The following is a 20,986-nucleotide window of genomic DNA, read 5'->3' as shown; positions in this document are numbered from 1 at the left end:
CTGCCATTATCGGCGTCGGCACATGTTCGTGTGCATTATTACAAAAAAGATCATGTGTGTTTTTAAAAGTAAATCGTGGAACCATGGGTAGAATCGTTTAGTTTCTATTCGGTAACAAGTGGCCTTATTACAGGTAGGCTTAGACATAATGCTTTGGAATCATTCACTTCAGTAACAAACGGGCTAGGCCCAGTGTTTTCGTAACCCTCTTCACTTAGGAAAGAGTTGCAGCTTTCATTAAAGAAACTGATGATCTAAAGGTTGAGACTGCATGGATGAGCTAGGCTGCTTTGTCTGGACGAAAATCAACCCTCCAAGGCTCCAACAGCCTCATCACACAGAAACTCGAAGAACCGGAAGCAGGGAGGAGGACCGACAGATGAACGGATGACCTGCTTGCTGGGCTACCCATTACTGATTCTTGAGGTTAGTTTACATGTTGGCCTCCTCTTCGCAGGATCAATCAAGTCACAGAACTCATCAAAATGGGCGATCTGACTCTGTTATAATGTTTTTCCCTAAACAACGAGTTCTGGCAGCAGGGCTTTGCTTTGCGGCGTTAAGTTAATGTTTCCTTTCCCCTTTCTAGCCCTGGCACGAGTACAGCTCAATAATTCAAATGTTTTTTGTCGTATCCTTTCAGAAAAATAAGGACCACTGACTGATGAGGGAATTGCTTTACTGGGATTGATGAGCCTGCCTCAAGACATCGTCAGGGCCCCAACAGCCTCATCAAACAGAAACTCGAGGAACCGGAAGCAGGGAGGAGGACCGACAGATGAACGGATGACCTGCTTGCTGGGCTTCCCATTACTGATTCTTGAGGTTAGTTTACATGTTGGCCTCCTCTTCACAGGATCAATCAAGTCACAGAACTCATCAAAATGGGCGATCTGACTCTGTTATAATGTTCTTCCACAAACAACGAGTTCTGGTAGCGGGCTTTGCTTTGCGGGGTTAATTCAATGTTTTCTTTCCCCTTTCTAGCCCTGGCACGAATACAGCTTAATAATAGAAATGTTTTCTTTCGTATCCTTTCAGAAAAATAAGGACCACTGACTGATGAGGGAATTGCTTTACTGAGATTGATGAGCCTGCCTCAAGACTTCGTCGGGGATCCAACAGCCTTATGACACAGAAACTCGAGGAACCGGAAGCAGGGAGGAGGACCGACAGATGAACACATGACCTGCTTGCTGGGCTTCCCATTCCTGAATATTAGGTTAGTTTACATGTAGGCCTTCTCTTAACAGGAACAATCTAGTCACAGAACTAATTCAAATGGACGATCTGACTCTGTTATTTTGTTCGTCCACAAACAAGTTCTGGTAGCAGGGCTTTGCTTTGTGGGGTTAATTCAATGTTTTCTTTCCCCTTTCGAGCCCTGGCACGAATACAGCTCAATAATTTAAAGGGTTCCTTTCGTTATTTGAATCCTTTCAGCAATGTGAGGACCACTGACTGATGAGGGAATAGCTCTACTAATATGAGGATGAGCCTGCCTCAAGACATCGTCAGGGCTCCGACAGCGTTATCAAACAGAAACCCGAGGAACTGGAAGCAGGGAGGAGGACCGACAGATGAACGGATGACCCGCTTGCTGGACTACCCACTGATTCTTGAGGTTAGTTTACATGTTGGCCTCCTCTTCTCAGGATCAATCAAGTCACAGAACTTATCAAAATGGGCGATCTGACTCTGTTATAATGTTCTTCCCCAAACAACGAGTTCTGGTAGCGGGCTTTGCTTTGTGGGGTTAATTCAATGTTTTCTTTCCCCTTTCTAGCCCTGGCATGAATACAGCTCAATAATTCAAATGTTTTCTTCGTATCCTTTCAGAAAAATAAGGACCACAGACTGATGAAGGAATTACTTTACTGAGATTGATGAGCCCGCCTCAAGACATCGTCAAGGCTCCAATAGCCTTATCACACATAAACTCGAGGAACCGGAAGCAGGGAGGAGGACTGATAGATCAACGGATGACCTGCTTGCTGGGCTACCCATTCCTGATTATTAAGTTAGTTTACATGTAGGCCTTCTCTTAACAGGAACAATCTAGTCACAGAACTAATTTAAATGGACGATCTGACTCTGTTATTATGTTAGTCCACAAACGAGTTCTGGGAGCAGGGCTTTGCTTTGTGGGGTTAATTCAATGTTTTCTTTCCCCTTTCGAGCCCTGGCACGAATACAGCTCAATAATTCAAATATTTTCTGTCGTATCCTTTCAGAAAAATGAGGACCACTGACTGATGAGGGAATTTGCTATACTGAGATTGATGAGCCTGCCTCAAGACATCGTCAGGGCTCCAACAGCCTCATCAAACAGAAACCCGAGGAACCGGAAGCAGGGAGTAGGACCGACAGATGAACGGATGACCTGCTTGCTGGGCTTCCCATTCCTGATTATTAGGTTAGTTTACATGTAGGCCTTCTCTTAACAGGAACAATCTAGTAACAGAACTAATTTAAATGGACGATCTGACTCTGTTATTAGGTTCGTCCACAAACAAGTTCTGGTAGCAGGGCTTTGCTTTGTGGGGTTAATTCAATGTTTTCTTTCCCCTTTCGAGCCCTGGCCTAAATACAGCTCAATAATTCAAATGTTTCCTTTCGTTATTTGAATCCTTTCAGCAATGTGAGGACCACTGACTGATGAGGGAATTGCTCCACTGAGATGAGGATGAGCCTGCCTCAAGACATCGTCAGGGCTTAGACAGCTTCATCAAACAGAAACCCGAGGAACCGGAAGCAGGGAGGAGGACCGAGAGATGAACGGATGATCTGCTTGCTGGGTTCCCATTACTTAATCTTGAGGTTAGTTTACAGTTGGCCTCCTCTTCGCAGGATCTATCAAGTCACAGAACTCATCAAAATGGGCGATCTGACTCTGTTATAATGTTCGTCCACAAACGAGTTCTGGTAGCAGGGCTTTGCTTTGTGGGGTTAATTCAATGTTTTCTTTCCCCTTTCTAGTCCTGGCACGAATACAGCTCAATAATTCAAATGTTTTCTTTCGTATCCTTTCAGAAAAATAAGGACCACTGACTGATGAGGGAATTGCTCAACTGAGATGAGGATGAGCCTGCCTCAAGACATCGTCAGGGCTCCGACAGCCTCATCAAACAGAAACCCGAGGAACCGGAAGCAGGGAGGAGGACCGACATATGAATGGATGACCTGTTTGCTGGGCTACCCATTACTCATTCTTGAGGTTAGTTTACATGTTGGCCTTCTCTTCGCAGGATCAATCAAGTCACAGAACTCATCAAAATGGGCGATCTGACTCTGTTATAATGTTCTTCCTCAAACAACGAGTACTGGTAGCGGGCTTTGCTTGACGGGGTTAATTCAATGTTTTCTTTTCCTTTCTAGCCCTGGCACAAATACAGCTCAATAATTCAAATGTTTTCTTTCGTATCCTTTCACAAAAATAAGGACCACTGACTGATGAGGGAATTGCTTTACTGAGATTGATGAGCCTGCCTCTAGATATCGTCAGGGCTCCAACGGCCTTATCACACAGAAACTCTAGGAACCGGAAGCAGGGAGGAGGACCGACAGATGAACGGATGACCTGCTTGTTGGGCTACCCATTCCTGATTATTAGGTTAGTTTACATGTAGGCCTTCTCTTAACCATGTTAACAGGAACAATCTAGTCACAGAACTAATTTAAATGGACGATCTGACTCTGTTATAATGTTCTTCCTCAAACAACGAGTACTGGTAGCGGGCTTTGCTTTGAGGGGTTAATTCAATGTTTTCTTTCCCCTTTCTAGCCCTGGCACGAATACAGCTCAATAATTCAAAATTATATTTTCTTTCGTATCCTATCAGAAAAATAAGGACCGCTGACTGATGAGGGAACTGCTTTACTGAGATTGATGAGCCCGCCTCAAAACATCGTCAGGGCTCCAACAGCCATATCACACAGAAACTCAGGAACCGGAAGCAGGGAGAAGGACTGACAGATGAATGGATGACCTGCTTGCTGGGCTTCCCATTACTGACTATCAGGTTTGTGTACATGTAGCCTACTTAAACAGAAACAATCAAGAACTAATCAAAATGAGTGATCTGGCGCTCTTCTATGTTCGTCCACAAACAACGAGTTCTCGTAGCGGGCTTTTGCTTTGTGGGGTTAATTCCATGTTTTCTTTCCCCTTTCTAGCCCTGGCACGAATACAGCTCAATAATTCAAATATTTTCTTTGGTATCCTTTCAGAAAAATGAGGACCACTGACTGATGAGGGAATTGCTTTACTGAGATTGATGAGCCTGTCTCAAGACATCGTCAGGGCTCCAACAACCTCATCAAACAGAAACTCGAGGAACCGGAAGCAGGGAGGAGGACCGACAGATGAACGGATGACCTGCTTGCTGGGCTTCCCATTCCTGATTATTAGGTTAGTTTACATGTAGGCCTTCTCTTAACAGGAACAATCTAGTCACAGAACTAATTTAAATGGACGATCTGACTCTGTTATTATGTTCGTCCAAAAACAAGTTCTGGTAGCAGGGCTTTGCTTTGTGGGGTTAATTCAATGTTTTCTTTCCCCTTTCGAGCCCTGGCATGAATACATCTCAATAATTCAAATGTTTCCTTTCGTTATTTGAATCCTTTCAGCAATGTGAGGACCACTGACTGATGAGGGAGTTGCTCTACTGAGATGAGGATGAGCCTGCCTCAAGACATCGTCAGGGCTCCGACAGCCTCATCAAACAGAAACCCGAGGAACCGGAAGCAGGTAGGAAGACCGAAAGATGAACGGATGACCTGCTTGCTGGGCTACCCTTTACTGAATCTTGAGGTTAGTTTACAGTTGGCCTCCTCTTTGCAGGATCAATCAAGTCACAGAACTCATCAAAATGGACGATCTGATTCTGTTATAATGTTCTTCCACAAACAACGAGTTCTGGTAGCGGGCTTTGCTTTGCGGGGTTAATTCAATGTTTTCTTTCCCCTTTCTAGCCCTGGCACGAATACAGCTCAATAATTCAAAATTATATTTTCTTTCGTATCCTATCAGAAAAATAAGGACCGCTGACTGATAAGGGAACTGCTTTACTGAGATTGATGAGCCCGCCTCAAAACATCGGCAGGGCTCCAACAGCCTTATCTCACAGAAACTCGAGGAACCGGAAGCAGGGAGGAGGACCGACAGATGAACGGATGACCTGCTTGCTGGGCTTCCCATTACTGACTATCAGGTTTGTGTACACTTAGCCTACTTAAACAGAAACAATCAAGAACTAAACAAAATGGGTTATCTGGCGCTCTTCTATGTTCGTCCACAAACGAGTTCTGGTAGCAGGGCTTTGCTTTGTGGGGTTAATTCAATGTTTTCATTCCCCTTTCTAGCCCTGGCACGAATACAGCTCAATAATTCAAATGTTTCCTTTCGTATCCTATCAGAAAAATAAGGACCACTGACTGATGAGGGAATTGCTTTACTGAGATTGATGAGCCTGCCTCAAGACATCTTCAGGGCTCCAACAGCCTCATCCAACAGAAACTCGAGGAACAGGAAGCAGGGAGGAGGACCGACAGACGAACGGATGACCTGCTTGCTGGGCTTCCCATTCCTGATTATTAGGTTAGTTTACATGTAGGCCTTCTCTTAACAGAAACAATCTAGTCACAGAACTAATTTAAATGGACGATCTGACTCTGTTATTATGTTCGTCCACAAACGAGTTCTGGTAGCAGGGCTTTGCTTTGAGGGGTTAATTCAATGTTATCTTTCCCCTTTCGAGCCCTGGCACGAATACAGCTCAATAATTCAAATGTTTCCTTTCGTTATTTGAATCCTTTCAGCAATGTGAGGACCACTGACTGATGAGGGAATTGCTCTACTGAGATGAGGATGAGCCTGCCTCAAGACATCGTCAGGGCTCCGACAGCCTCATCAAACAGAAACCCGAGAAACCGGAAGCAGGTAGGAAGACCGACAGATGAACGGATGACCTGCTTGCTGGGCTTCCCATTACTGATTCTTGAGGTTAGTTTACATGTTGGCCTCCTCTTCACAGGATCAATCAAGTCACAACACTCATCAAAATGGGCGATCTGACTCTGTTATAATGTTCTTCCACAAACAACGAGTTCTGGTAGCGGGATTTGCTTTGCGGGGTTAATTCAATGTTTTCTTTCCCCTTTCGAGCCCTGGCACGAATACAGCTCAATAATTCAAATGTTTCCTTTCGTTTTTTGAATCCTTTCAGCAATGTGAGGACCACTGACTGATGAGGGAATTGCTCTACTGAGATGAGGATGAGCCTGCCTCAAGACATCGTCAGGGCTCCGACAGCCTCTTCAAACAGAAACCCGAGGAACCGGAAGCAGGTAGGAAGACCGACAGATGAACGGATGACCTGCTTGCTGGGCTTCCCATTCCTGATTATTAGGTTAGTTTACATGTAGGCCTTCTCTTAACAGGAACAATCTAGTCATAGAACTAATTTAAATGGACGATCTGACTCTGTTATTATGTTCGTCCACAAACGAATTCTGGTAGCAGGGCTTTGCTTTGTGGGGTTAATTCAATGTGTTCTTTCCCCTTTCGAGCCCTGGCACAAATACAGTTCAATAATTCAAATGTTTCCTTTCGTTATTTGAATCCTTTCAGCAATGTGAGGACCACTGACTGATGAGGGAATTGCTCTACTGAGATGAGGATGAGCCTGCCTCAAGACATCGTCAGGGCCCCAACAGCCTCATCAAACAGAAACTCGAGGAACCGGAAGCAGGGAGGAGGACAGACAGATGAACGGATGACCTGCTTGCTGGGCTTCCCATTACTGATTCTTGAGGTTAGTTTACATGTTGGCCTCCTCTTCGCAGGATCAATCAAGTCACAGAACTCATCAAAATGGGCGATCTGACTCTGTTATAATGTTCTTCCACAAACAACGAGTTCTGGTAGCGGGATTTGCTTTGCGGGGTTAATTCAATGTTTTCTTTCCCCTTTCGAGCCCTGGCACGAATACAGCTCAATAATTCAAATGTTTCCTTTCGTTTTTTGAATCCTTTCAGCAATGTGAGGACCACTGACTGATGAGGGAATTGCTCTACTGAGATAAGGATGAGCCTGCCTCAAGACATCGTCAGGGCTCCGACAGCCTCATCAAACAGAAACCTGAGAAACCGGAAGCAGGTAGGAAGACCGACAGATGAACGGATGACCTGCTGCTTGCTGGGCTTCCCATTCCTGATTATTAGGTTAGTTTACATGTATGCCTTCTCTTAACAGGAACAATCTAGTCACAGAACTAATTTAAATGGACGATCTGACTCTGTTATTATGTTCGTCCACAAATGAGTTCTGGTAGCAGGGCTTTGCTTTGAGGGGTTAATTCAATGTTTTCTTTCCCCTTCTAGCCCTGGCACGAATACAGCTCAATAATTCAAATGTTTCCTTTCGTTATTTGAATCCTTTCAGCAATGTGAGGACCACTGACTGATGAGGGAATTGCTCTTCTGAGATAAGGATGAGCCTGCCTCAAGACATCGTCAGGGCTCCGACAGCCTCATCAAACAGAAACCCGAGGAACCGGAAGCAGGTAGGAAGACCGACAGATGAACGGATGACCTGCTTGCTGGGCTTCCCATTACTAATTCTTGAGGTTATGGTTTTTAGTTACATGTACCTAAAGAATAAGCAGAAACAAGTAATCAGAATGGGTGATCTGGCGCTCTTCTATATGTTCTCCCAGAAATAAAGAGTGCTGGTAGTGGGGTACTGCTTTGTGGGGTTAATTCGAACATTTCTGTCCCCCCCCCCCCCTCTTGCTCTACCTATCAGATATTTGTTAATAATAATTTGGATATTTTCTTTCGTCATTTGAATCTTTTTACAGACATGAGGACCACTGACTGGTGAGGGAATTGCCCTATGATGGATGAGCCTGCTTCAAGCTGCCATTAGCTGGGAGGACCGACGGTTGACTGACTCTGCCTGCTTGGTTGGCCATTACCGATTTTTTAGGTATGTTTACTTGAAAAGAGACCAGGGATATGTAGGTCTACACTTAAATTTGTTATTCCTTTTACCTTTTACGTACGATGCTTGATTTCCTCTTTAAATTTTAATTCTAAATTTTGCTAGTTTATTCTTTTTGTCATGTTTTAGAAGATGAGGACCGCCAAGCTTAGATGAGACTGGAAAATTACGAAAGCTGCTCTATCTGGACAAGGATGCCCTCATCAGACACTTTCCAATTTGCGGAATATTGGATCAAAAATCAGACTGCATATTATTAGGCAATATTATAAAACATAAAAACGACGAAAATACGAATTCTTACGCCAAAGTTACCGCTAAACATATGTAATTGGAAGAAATAATAGCTCAAATCACTGTTACTTGTTAACTTTACTGAGATACCTATACCTGAAATATTTGACAACGAATATGACAAAAATTGAAGAAAAAAAGTCAAATGTGTGTAAAATACATTGCAGTGAAAATCAAATCATGAGTGGATTTTCTTCTCACAGAAATGATTCTCTGCTTCCAACAAGTGGCTGAGAAAATGATGAAATTTACGCCGAAAATAACTGAAATTGGTGTTGTTTTTACCTTTACTGCGATACCTACCCAAAATATTTGACTAAACGCGTGTGACGAAACGTGGAAAGAAAAATCAAATCTTCCAAATTAAATTACAACGAAAATCACATAGTACGTGGAGTTTCTTCTCGCAGCACTGCACTCTGTTTCTACAGGTAGCTACAGGAAAATTACGAAAATTATACCGAAAATCAACGAGGCATGTAAGTGAAGTGACGAAACATAGTTTACACGGCAAAAAATCACAGCGTTAGTGAGAGAAATAATACTTGATATCAATGTTATTTTTCTTACCTACAAAGTAAAAAAAAATCAATTGCGGAAGAACGAAATTAAAGAAACGAAAATTACGGTAAAAAGATTAACAAAGGCAGCAAAAGAAATAAATATTTAAAAATCGGTAATTTTCTAAACTTCTAGGCCCTATGCCATGCAAAAATTTGCTAAGGAAAAATGACCGAAATAATGTTAACAAAAAAATTCAAATTATATTCGGCAGCCACTTCCGGTACGGTACTACACTGCTTAAAAATGTCGGAAAGCGAATTTTGGTAAACGGTGGGGAAAATGACGGCAGAAAAAAAGGTAAAAAAATGACGGAAATTTAGAAAAAACTCCATTATATCGATGTAAAGAAAATGACTGAATTTCAATTAAAGCAGCATGTTAAAGGCATTCCCCCAAATTCTAGGCCTACACCACACCTTTTAAGTATTATTCGTCAGCGAAAATAACTGCGATTTGTGACATTGTCAAGAAGTTTGCCTTCAAAAAGGCCAGAAACAGCCAGGTTATGCATGTGAAAGGGTACAACTTAAGTGTAATCAACAAAGCGATAGGGAAAATGGCTGTATAAGACATGCGACATATATACTATCGCATGCGACATTTCTTCGTGTTTTTGTAAAGGTTTAAACTTAATCTACATTATTTATGTGAGTCCGATTTGGAAAGATCGGCAGGGATACACGTTTTCTTCAAGTTTATATTCCTCCTTTGAGTTACTCATTTGGTTGTCTTACTTTGACCTTTGATAACGTATAAGGCCGACAGTGCTGTTTTATTGAAGGGGAGAACACGAAAACCATAACGGAAAAAAGCGTTGCAGTAGTTAAAGAGATCGGTATAATATAGACTTATACGATCAAATCTTTGTGGGCTTCGAGTATACCGTACTTAACGTAAATTTCTAAAGAAAGCATTTCAAGATATGCGACAGGTTTAGAGTGTCATAGAAAACTACTATTTCCTTGTTGATTTTAGCCTACGTGTAACCCTCCTTCCGTATAGTACTATGTTCAATGTAAGTCCGATTTGGAAGGGATCGGCAAGGATTAAGATGGCATTTTGTCATCTTAATGTCACGTGAATTTCTTTTAATGGTTGTTTATAGTGTGCGAGTTATATGCAGTTTCCAAAGCAACCTGCCGTTATCAGCGTCGGCACATTATGACAAAGTAATCGTGTCTGTTTTAAAAAGGAAATAATGGAAACATGGGTAGAATCGTTTGGTTCCCATTGGGTCCTACCCATGACCTGGTTATAGGTAGGCTTAGACATAATTATTGGCTACATTTGCAATGTTTCACTTCAGTAACAAATGGGCTAGGCCCAGTGTTTTCGTACCCCTGTCCACTAAGGAAAGAGTTGCAGCTTTCATCAAAAAAACTGATGATCTAAAAGTTGAGACAGACTGGATGAGCTAGGCTGCTTTGTCTGGATGAAAATGAACCCTCCAAGGCTCCAACAGCCTCATCACACAGAAACTCGAGGAACCGGAAGCAGGAAGGAGGACCGACAGATGAACGGATGGCCTGCTTGCTGGGCTTCCCATTACTGATTCTTGAAGTTAGTTTACATGTAGGCCTAGGCTTCCTCTTAGTCACATAACTCAAAATTGATGATTGGCGCTTTTCTGTGTTCTTCCACAACGAGTGCTGGTATAGCGTTGTGTTGCTTTGTGGGGTACACATCGAAGTTTTCTTTCTCCTTGCAAATTTTTCAGATTTTTTTTGTTCGTCATTTGAATCCTTGTAGAGAAATGAGGACCACTGACTGATGAGGGAATTGTCTTACTGATATGAGATGAGCCTGCCTCAAGCCATCGTAAGCTGGGAGGACCGATGATGGACTGACACCGCCTGCTGGCCTGGCCATTACTGATTCTTGAGGTGAGTTTACTTTGAAAACGAAAAAAGACCAGGGTATGAGGATTATAATTTGTTATTCATCTGATTGTAGTTTGTCCCTCCTACAAAATGCACAGTGCTTGATTTCCTAATATATATGTATTTTTTTTTAATTTGCTTACTTATGTTGTCATGTTTAGGACATGAGGACCACCAAGCTTGGACGAGACTGGACAATGACGAAGCTACTGGACAAGGATGCCCTCATCGGAAACTTGAGTTAAAAAAAACTAGCCTGCACAATATGAAATGATAAATCAGACTGCATAATGCAACGTCATTAATGTTATACACTAAGGAAACAACACTAAAATAAAATGAAAAGTAATTTTGATTTCATTAAATTATTTATGCCTCTAAAATAATCTTAAACCGGATACTGCAACAGACAGTTAACAATGGACAATAATGGAAACTTGCTGAAAAATTATTGCAAGGGTAATATTTGTCACTGGCTTTTTAGCAGTGACATGTCTGGGAGAAGGGATGTTCCTTTGATCTGCCCTGGGTCATCCAAATAAGTTAATAATTTCATACTCCTTACCTTTAATGCATTCAATTGGATCTTCTCGGTAAATTATAAACGAAGTCTCGCCTAAGGCTTTCTGTTTGCTTTTTGTTCAGTTGACAATGGAGAATTTTGCTCTATAAATTTAATTTGATATTGAGAGTGCACTTTAAGAAAACCAATTTAAGTCAGAAGAGTTTTGAAAGCTTTCAAAAAGGATTAATTTATTGTTTAAAAACTGAAGAAATGTAACAAACTTTATTTAAATTTAACGTCTTTAACAAGACGTCGGTTTAAGTAAAACGTGACTTTCTTTCCATTGTATATTTATTAGAAAACACAAGAACGTTAAGTTTTTAGGAAAATTTAAAGAATAAATTGTTCAGGAACTTCTATCCATCAAAATGCATTGCAACAGGTATAAGTGACACTCAAATTACATTTGTGTTTGTCCTTTTGTGATATATTTCATTGCACTTTTTTTTACTTGTTATATGTTTTACTTCGTATGCACTATTTTTTTTTCTTGGTGGTTTTGCATGTCTTTTCATTTTCTTATTAATAATTAACTAACCTCACAAAAGGATAAACGCAATATATATCGAGTGTTGAACTTGTATTTGCCTCGCATCAAATTTTTCACATACTAGCTAAAATAGACAAAATATAGTTCTGAAATGTTTCAAAATAATCTAGAATTTTTTTTTTTTTTGGGGGGGGGCATTCCCAAGTTTTATCTTCCCTTTTTAAAATCTTATTCACAAAATGGCGAAATACAAAAACCTGGCTTTACCGTGTACAGTTATGTAGTCGTTGCTTATGTAATGATCATCTATGATATTATAAAGTGATTATTAATTTCTCAAATTAATTGGCCTTCTGCCCAACTTTTTTCCTCATTTGGAATCTTTTGTATTTCTTTGTATGAATTGGTTTAAATATTTGTATGTCAATAAGACCAAGGAATTAAACAAAATAAATAAAACTTGAAAGATGTGAGACACTTGATATCCTTGGAAGGGTGTCAGTATTTGCCTATTTTTGTTGTAGTTGTTGGCGGGGGAGGTCAAGCTACTACAAAAGTAACAAAACCCAGAGTTTTATTATTTATGGGTGATTGGGGGCGGGGTGCGCACATAAAGGCAGTCAGGGAATATAAAATAATTAGGTGTTTTTGTAAGGGAAATCTTACTCTTAAACGGAAATAAAAAAATCTCCTAGGTTCCTAGGTTCTACCTTATAAGATTGTCCAATAAAAAGACCCGAATTTGCATACGCCGCCCAAATCACAATTTGCATGCCCCCATGGGCTTTTCAAAAGAAGTTTTGCAAATGGGAAAGACACTTTGGAAACATCCAATCAGTTTGAATATGCTTCATGAATTTCTGAATAAACGAGCACATTTTTAAACAGTATTTAATTACTATTATTTTTCGATGTGGTGGTGGTGGTGGGGTGGGGGGGGGGCGGCTGGGGGGGGGGGGGTGCTAGACAGAAAATATATCAGAAGTGGCGCAATAAAACCGACAGCGGGCGCAATAATTTTGATAAGGGTTTCAAACATTTCTACGCGAGTCGTTAATTTGCATAAAAAGTGCCCCCCCCAAAAAAAAAAAAAAAAATTCGTAAAAAAAACGAGACCGTCTAGTTTAAAAGTCGGTGGAATCGTGCGAAAATAGCCGAGGATCATCTCCCTAGCTTTTGGGCTATTATCTAAGAGCAGATTTGATAAAAATTTGGGTCCAAAAATGGGTCCTATTTGCACGAGAAAATGTAGGGATGCCATTGGTAACTTTGGCAGTATGCAGGCTCAGCATTACCGGCATACCGGCAGGCTTCAACCCGGTTGATGGGCTTTTAAAAAGAACTTTTGCAAATGGGAAAGACACTTTGGAAACATCCAATCAGTTTGAATATGCTTCATGAATTTCTGAATAAACGAGCACATTTTTAAACAGTATTTAATTACTATTATTTTTCGATGTGGTGGTGGGGGTGGCTGGAGGGGGGGGGGGGGGGCTAGACAGAAGATATTTCAGAAGTGGCGCAATAAAACCGACAGCGGGCGCAATCATTACGGACACACTCTCGCAAAATGTGGTTCGGCAGCTTTTTATACAAAAACCTCGTTGGCTCGGGGTTTTGTGCGTAAACCTTACCAGTCAGCCGATCACGCTCAATTGACTTCGGCCAAACCGCAAGTCCCATCATAAGGAATAAGTTAACCATGTTAACCGGACCATTTTTTCCAAGAGTGTGTCTCTAATGTAACCCTTAATGGGAACGGATACCAAAATGCAAACAGCAAGTATCCATCAAGTGAAATTGTGCATCTCCATACTAGGTGCCACCGAAGCCAGACTAGCTTACCTTTATCAATCCGAAGAGGTCACATGCACTCATACACTCCGGTGGTACAACAAAGATCAATGGTGAAGCTCTCTTTGTGCGTCCACCTTTCAACAAAGCTATAACCAAATGGCAGGCAATCTTCTGTGATCGCCTCCGTGTGAGACTAACATCGCCACGGTCAGCTTATGTACGGTCTTATGTACGGTCTGATGACTACGGTTAGAATCTATTATATGACCGACTGACCGCCGTTACCAAGAATATGCCCCATGACGAATTCGTTGTCCCTGGCGACATGAACGCCACCCAATGTTGCTCAAGGAATGGTTTCGAATCCATCCTAGGCCCCCTTCAACTCCGGTCCTGTCAATGACAACTAAGAATGACTCCTCTCCTTCTGCGCCTCACAGAACATCTCCATAGTAGGTTCCGGCGCCCTAACATGCATAGAATGACCTGGATCTCCAATAATGGTCACACACGAAAATAATTTGACCACATTCTTGTCAAGAACCGGAACATAGTAACATCTTCCAGGGTCTATAGAGGAGCTGAAGTCCCAGCAACTACAGATCATCGCCTGCTAATTGCAAAACTAGCAATCTGGTGTAAGTACAGGGCTGCATCATGGCACCTTCTCCTTTCTGTCGCGCCATGGGCTGGATCCTCGAGAGGGCGACCACGTGAATGTGGGGATCGCGGCCGTCGGCCAGTTCAAGTTCTCAGACCTGGAATATATGCTGATGATGTTGCTCTATCTAGTCTGTGACGAGTTCAGTCTTTTCAGAGCGAGGCTGCGAATCTCGGTCGCAACATCTCGCAGAAAACGAACAACCAACTGGCACCAGCACTCCCTCTCAAGTTAAGGTGAACGGCCAGTCTGTCGACATTGTGGAGGATTTCGAATATCTCGGAAGTATAATCTTTAACACTGGCCTGAGCGCAGTGAACCCGACATCCTCTGACGAATCGAGTCACTCGGCCTCGCTTCATCTGCCTACGCAGCATCTGGAGTTTATTGGGCTGAAACTTACCACCAATCTGGGTATATACAGGACATGCGTCTTTCCTGTCCTGCTTTACTATAGGCTTAGAAACCTGGACCCTCCTTAATTCCGATCTCAGAAGATTTGAGTCATTCCACCAAACGTGTCAACGCTCGATCCCAGGAATCCAGTGGTATGCTATCGTCAGCAATAACGAGGACTCCTACAGAACAAGATTGCCAACCATCATCCACCAAATCCAACATCACCGCACCGCTTCGGTCAAGTCGCTCGCCTGGCTGACAATATCCCAGCCAAAAAGTTCTGGGCATCGCCATCAATTTCAGGAGAGGTCAACAGCCAACTCCCGGCTGGAAGAGACCCCGTGGCCGTCCAAGATCATCTTGGTTGGAACAACTCGGACGGCCTAGCCAGCCTGACTGCATGTGGAATGAGGCTGTAGGACGCAGGCACAGGAGATCGGCGCGACGGACCTATGCTGTCTATGCGGATGAGTGAGTGAGTGAGTGACAATCAGCAGTGTGGTTCGATCTGCTCGTGATCTGCTCATGAACACAACTATATACACCGGGACCGAGTGAATGTGGTAACGGCCGGTGTTCGAACCAATCAGCCCATAATTATTACGAATGTGTTGAATTGAAACACCAATTAAGCAGCAGCATATTAACTGACAGACCCGATTCGGAAATCCCAGGAATACTATCACTTGGCACATTTACAACCTTTATGACTTTGTCCATTAACCGGCACAGCACGTCTAACTGACAGAAAAAGGGCTTGAAATGGATGCATGATGGGCAGCAGACCCGAAGAACTTCTTGTAGGACCGCAACTTTGGAACAGTACAAAATGTGCATTTCCGGACTATGTGAATTACTCTTTGGAGACTGTGCTGATTATATTACTACATCTATAAAGGTAACTATGAGAGATGAAGCAACGCTGCCAGTGTAGCAAATGTGTCAGAAAGCAGTAACTAATGGTTATGCTGACTAGCGCCCTCTTGTGATAATATTAATCAAGGCCTTACTACCGGTCAGCTTCGCTCGTACCCCCCCCCCCCCCGCCCTGCAAACAGGACGCTGGGATACTCTGATGAATTCACGCTCTGATTGGTTGGATTTTGTGTGACTAGTGACCTGCGCGTCATCAAGGTCATGTCTCTGCAAGGTTTAAAACGGCTGTAAGACTGATTCATACCTCTTTTATTCCAGTTTAGAGATTTTTTTTCTCGTTGAAAAGCGTAATATTGTGTAGGACATTCTGTAAAACTTATTTGTGTTGTAATTTACAATTCCCGTCACTCGCTCAGGCTCCGTTTCGAATCACGAACGGTTAGATTGCATTATGCGATGCTCAAAATGTTGTCCACATGGTCCGCAATGAAACAGAAATCACATCCGGTATGAAATGTGCGCAATTCTATGGGAAGTTTTCGGATAGCATTTGCGCACATTGTCTAGCTGCGGTCTTGAACAGCTGCAGCCAGATGCTTTATACATAGGTCAAAGGCCATTTCCTTCACAAGATTCTGTGAAGCTCATCAGAGTATCCCAGCGTCCTGTTTGCAGGGCGGGGGGTACGAGCGAACCGGTCAGCATGTAGGGCGCCCTCAATCATATCCTTAGTTTTCCAATCACATTTTTGTCCACACCTCCATTCCAGTATTTTCCAATCCAAAGTTGACCCATTTTTCTGTTATAACAAAACCAGGTCGACTAAAATTTCATCCCAAGTTATCCTTAAATCATCAAAGATCATTCCTGTGCGTGATTTTAAAAAGTAAATATATTTCTGATGGTTTTATGGGGACTTTTCTACAGTGATTTTGTAACTTCTTTGACGACCTATTTTTAGTACTTGTGTATAATTCCCCAATTATGTAAAGTACTTACCTGCAATATAATTGGAATTATATGAGACAATGGAGGAGAGACTCACCCTGTAGATTGTTTCTCGTATTGCAATCTGATCCACCCTTAGAAGCTAATAGAACGTACCTCATTAGCATAACAAAAGGTCCTTCCCCGGCGTGGTAGTGAAGCTGCGTTCTCCCAGGGTATCTGTGTCTTTTTGAAGCTAGTAGTAAGGTAACGGTAGTAAGGTAAACCTCATCGGAAACCAACCAGAATTACTCGGGCGGGTTATCTGCAGTAAGAAAATGAAGAAAAAGGGAGGGAGGTTGAGTCTCTCCTCCATTGTCTCATATAATTCCAATTATATTGCGGGTAAGTACTTTACATAATTGGGGAATTATATTTCGCCAACTCCGGAGAGACTCACCCTGTAGACTTTAAAGCTGTTGTGTTGCCGATGACAGCACAGCACCTCCAAAGTCTGACAGAGGGAGTTGTCTGTGGTAGAAATTGGCAAAGATAGAGGCTGATGACCAGTCTGCTGTTTTTAAAATTTCACTTGTGGAGACCCCAGCTCGACCTGCGGCTGAAGTACTCGCACTTCTTGTTGAGTGGGCCTGAAACTGTGATGTATCAATGCCAGACTGAGACATTAAGTCTTTCAACCATCTAGAAATTGTTGAGGGGACCACTGGATGGAATGGCTTTGAATGGGAGAGGAAAAGCTGGGTCATCCTAGAAGAACCAGTTCCTCTGTGATGTCGGGTTCTCTGAAGATACTCTTCTAAAGAACGAACTGGGCAGAGGTTTCTGACCGGCTGGAACTTGAAAATCTCAATTTGATGGAAGGGCTTACTGACAGAAACACACTTTGATGGCTTGACAAGGAGAAAACGGTATTTTCCATCAGATGATCGAGTCATGTTATCGACGTCAATAGCTGTCAAGGAAGCTTGGCGACTGGCAGTTACAAGTGCAAGCAGCATGGCTAACTTGAGGGTTAACTGCCTCAAGGACAAACGGCGATTGTCGGGGAGAGACTTGATCAATCTAAGGACCTTCCCAACGTCCCATGTGCTGTTGTACTTCGGTCTTGGAGGGCGAAGTCCAAAAATACCTTTAAAGAATCGTTTCACTAAACGATGTTGACCCATAGGCAAATTATCAATTAAGGAGTGAGCTGATGAAAGCGCAGAACGATAGCCATTAATGGTTCTGTAGGACAGACCTTCGTCAAACAACTGCTGAAGAAACTCTAAGAAATCAGCTACAGGGGTGTGAAGTATCAAGTTTCCTCTGTAAACACCAGCTTGCCCACCTTCTCCATGCTGAGTTATACTGTGCATTGGACTGTGGTCTCCAAGAAGCAAGGATTGTGGCTGACACCGTCTGTGAAAGTCCCTCTGAAGAGAGATTTGCCCTGATAACTTCCATGCGGCCAGTTGGAGGTGGCCTGTCAGTGGATGAACTTGTGACCGATTGTGGGGAAGCTGAAGGAGATCTGTTCTCCGTGGGAGGAGCAGTGGCATGTCTATTGCTAGTTCCAGCAGCAATGGGTACCAAGCTTGAGTCTTCCATACTGGAGCGACAAGAATAACTGTAGCTTCCTCTCTGCGGATCTTTTGAAGGATTCTCAGAAGAAGTGAAAACGGAGGAAAAGCGTAGCCGTTTACATCCTTCCATTTTAGAAGAAGAGCATTGACCCTCCAAGCCATGGGGTCTGGCTGCCATGAAACGAACGTTTCTAGTTGTGTATTCAGGCGAGACGCAAAGAGGTCTACCGATGGGACAAAATGTAGGGCATTGAGTTAATTGAGGAAAATCGATATCATGTTATTTGAAGAAAAATAAATGTCAAAAACCCTTCCATGTACTCTACAAATTACATTTAATGTACAATTTCATTAGAAATAAAGTGATAAGTTTGATAGGGTGATTTTTTTTCAAATAGTCATCTTGTTGTTTTTCTTGATCAATACGAGGTGTGGACGTCAATTTAACATCCTGCTGTCGCCTAAGTATTAGTCTCAAGTGAAAGTATACCCGAATACAATGACTTTCACAGGACAAATTCTCAACTGTACTCCGTTGATGAGTTTGAGAAAAGAAGAAAAAAATCATGTAGCCCCAATAACCAAACGTATGCAGTTATGGCGGTCTCTCATAACGCCTGGGTCCAGAGCCCAGATCACGTAAACGATCCTTAAGTTATTTAGGCCAAAAAAGTCTCCGGTTTCTGGTATGGAGCTTGCCCAAAAAGTGGTGCGGCGACGCGGCTTTTTTTTTTTTTTTTTACCTGATTTTTATGCTTCAAATGTCGGCTGATGACTGCAAATGGTGCCTGACTAAACTTAGTGCAAATATATGGGAGTCCAGAGAGGCCACATAAAGCTTATTCTCGACCATAACCCAATGTAAAAACACGTTAAAATTGTGCAGCAGCAGGATTCCAGTAAAACCAGTGAGTTTGGCGGTTTTGAGACATCATCTTTCATTGAAAAAAAACTGTTTCATTTTGCTGACGCGCATGGCTACGGCGACGCGCGCGCATACCAGAAACCGGATACTTGATTTGGCCCTAAGAAAACCAACTTGCTCAAGATGTGACGTAGTTATAATAACAATAGCATCAAGAGGACGGCTGTTGCATGTTTCACACTGGATGCAATGACCATTATTCACCATAGTTCATAGCTGTGAGCGTATCATTGTTGGTGGTTCATTAAACAGTCGTATGGTAGTACTGACAGAGCACCACAATGGTCGTGTGTACGAAGGGCGCGGAACCTATAAATACTTTCCTCTAGACAGAAGTTTGCCTTTTCGGATCAGCCGACTGGCCAACATTATTAGAGGGAAGAGGTCACAAAGTTCACACGCTTCACACACGTGATTGCATGTGTAACGCTTATGAATTGGAAGGTTGTACAAATTTAAATCATAATATAAGTTTACCATCATCTCATTAGCATGGTTTTTTGCAGCGTCATTTACTACTGGCGTGAAATTGAATGACTCTCAGGGATGCAACCCTGCCAAAAAAATCCCATTGACACTGGTGCTAAACGCGCATACTTCAAAATTCTTTTTAAAATACTCAGAACTCTCACAGGTATTCAAGCTGCTGCATTTTTGGCGGGTTGACCATTGACTTTTCAAGATATTCTCACCCAAAGAAGACGACCCCTATTTTCCCCAAAGCGGAAAAGTAGCCATCTTGAAAAACGATCCCTCCACAACAAGGCAAAATAGCGCCACTTTCGAGCCCAATTGCATCCAAAATGCTCAGAATTGGAAGCCCCAAGTCCGGGCCAGAGTTTCATTACCATATCTCCTCAATTCTCCAATTTTATGGCTCTCAAAAGTTTCTAATATAGAATATTTTGAGGGTATAACTTATATTCATGAGCTCGGCGGACGGATTTTTAGCCTATTTACAGGCGTACACCCTCAGCTTGCTATCCAGCCAGCAAAGTTTTTCATTATTTAAACAGCGCCACCTTGCGACTAAAAGATACTTCCTTCCTCCATGGTTTCAGCTGCGTGTCTGCTTTCTATGTGGGGCATTTAAATCATTGTAACGTACGGCCATTAATTTTACGAGCATGTGCTCATTTTACTAACATTTGTTCTTCAAATTATGTGCAAACTGGCGAAATAAGAAAGTTCGAATGAACAGCATTCATTCTATTTGACACTGTCCCACTGTGACACCTGAATAGCAAATTAAAGATTTACTTTAAATTCACGTTCTCTATTTAAATTTCAAAGCGTCAAACTGTCAAAGCCGTTGCTTTGATGTAGCATTGTAAAGTAACCAGTCACTCACGAACAAGAATGTAGAAACAAAAAACAATGCTGCATAATCAGATTAACAAATAAGGGGAGAATGAGAGGGAAAACGGTGAATATTGTTTCGTTAGGATGTCCTAGGGAAAAACCTTAGTACTGAGATCAGTGTAATCAACGACACAGAGACAGTTCGTTACATGGCATGCATCATGAGAATTTAGGTTCCATTTCTAGTGAGTGACCTTGCGACTGGACTGTTTATAGTGTAACAAAAGAGGGCGCTATTATCGTAACAATAATCAATTTGCACTGTATTGGAAACGAGAATGAAAATGTAGTACCTCTGGGGACGAGGTTGGAATACAGGAAGAAAGTTTCCCATCCGTGGATTACTATCGTAAACGAGGTTGAAAATATGGTAACCCTTGGTGACGGAGGTTTCATCGCTGTAACTTAAGGCATGAACTGCCTTCAAGTCAGGTTTTAGAAAGCACATTTAATATGGAAGTGGTATACGTGCTTTTTGCAAATTTCGATTTTCTTTTCCAAACGACATTTAAAAGAATATAAAATGTTCTGCAACAACTATTTTGTTTGTTCTTGTTTTTTGCAGGCTTTTATACAGTTATAAAAAGTGGTTTAACCCTAAAGGGGCCGGGGGGGCAGAATCCGCCCCCCCCCCTCAACATTTTCCGCGATA

At 42.3% G+C, this 20,986-nt stretch overlaps 1 long non-coding RNA gene across 4 annotated transcripts; it reads left to right on the top strand.

Moving 5' to 3' along the window:
* The first annotated feature begins 4,698 nt into the window (after positions 1-4,698).
* LOC119735962 lies at positions 4,699-11,656 on the top strand. 4 transcript variants are annotated; one of them, XR_005272239.1, is made up of 5 exons: positions 4,699-4,753; positions 7,866-7,993; positions 8,138-10,426; positions 10,616-10,749; positions 10,908-11,656. It is a non-coding gene; the product is annotated as an uncharacterized LOC119735962 (long non-coding RNA). The 4 variants fall into 4 exon arrangements; XR_005272241.1 differs by lacking the exon at positions 4,699-4,753 and adding an exon at positions 5,854-6,007; XR_005272242.1 differs by lacking the exon at positions 4,699-4,753 and adding an exon at positions 7,556-7,568.
* The last annotated feature ends 9,330 nt before the right edge of the window (positions 11,657-20,986 follow it).

The sequence above is a fragment of the Patiria miniata genome, unplaced genomic scaffold, assembly GCF_015706575.1.
Source record: "Patiria miniata isolate m_02_andy unplaced genomic scaffold, ASM1570657v1 HiC_scaffold_29, whole genome shotgun sequence".
Taxonomy (NCBI): Eukaryota; Metazoa; Echinodermata; class Asteroidea; order Valvatida; family Asterinidae; genus Patiria; species Patiria miniata.
This window is presented reverse-complemented; position numbering and strand designations above follow the sequence as displayed.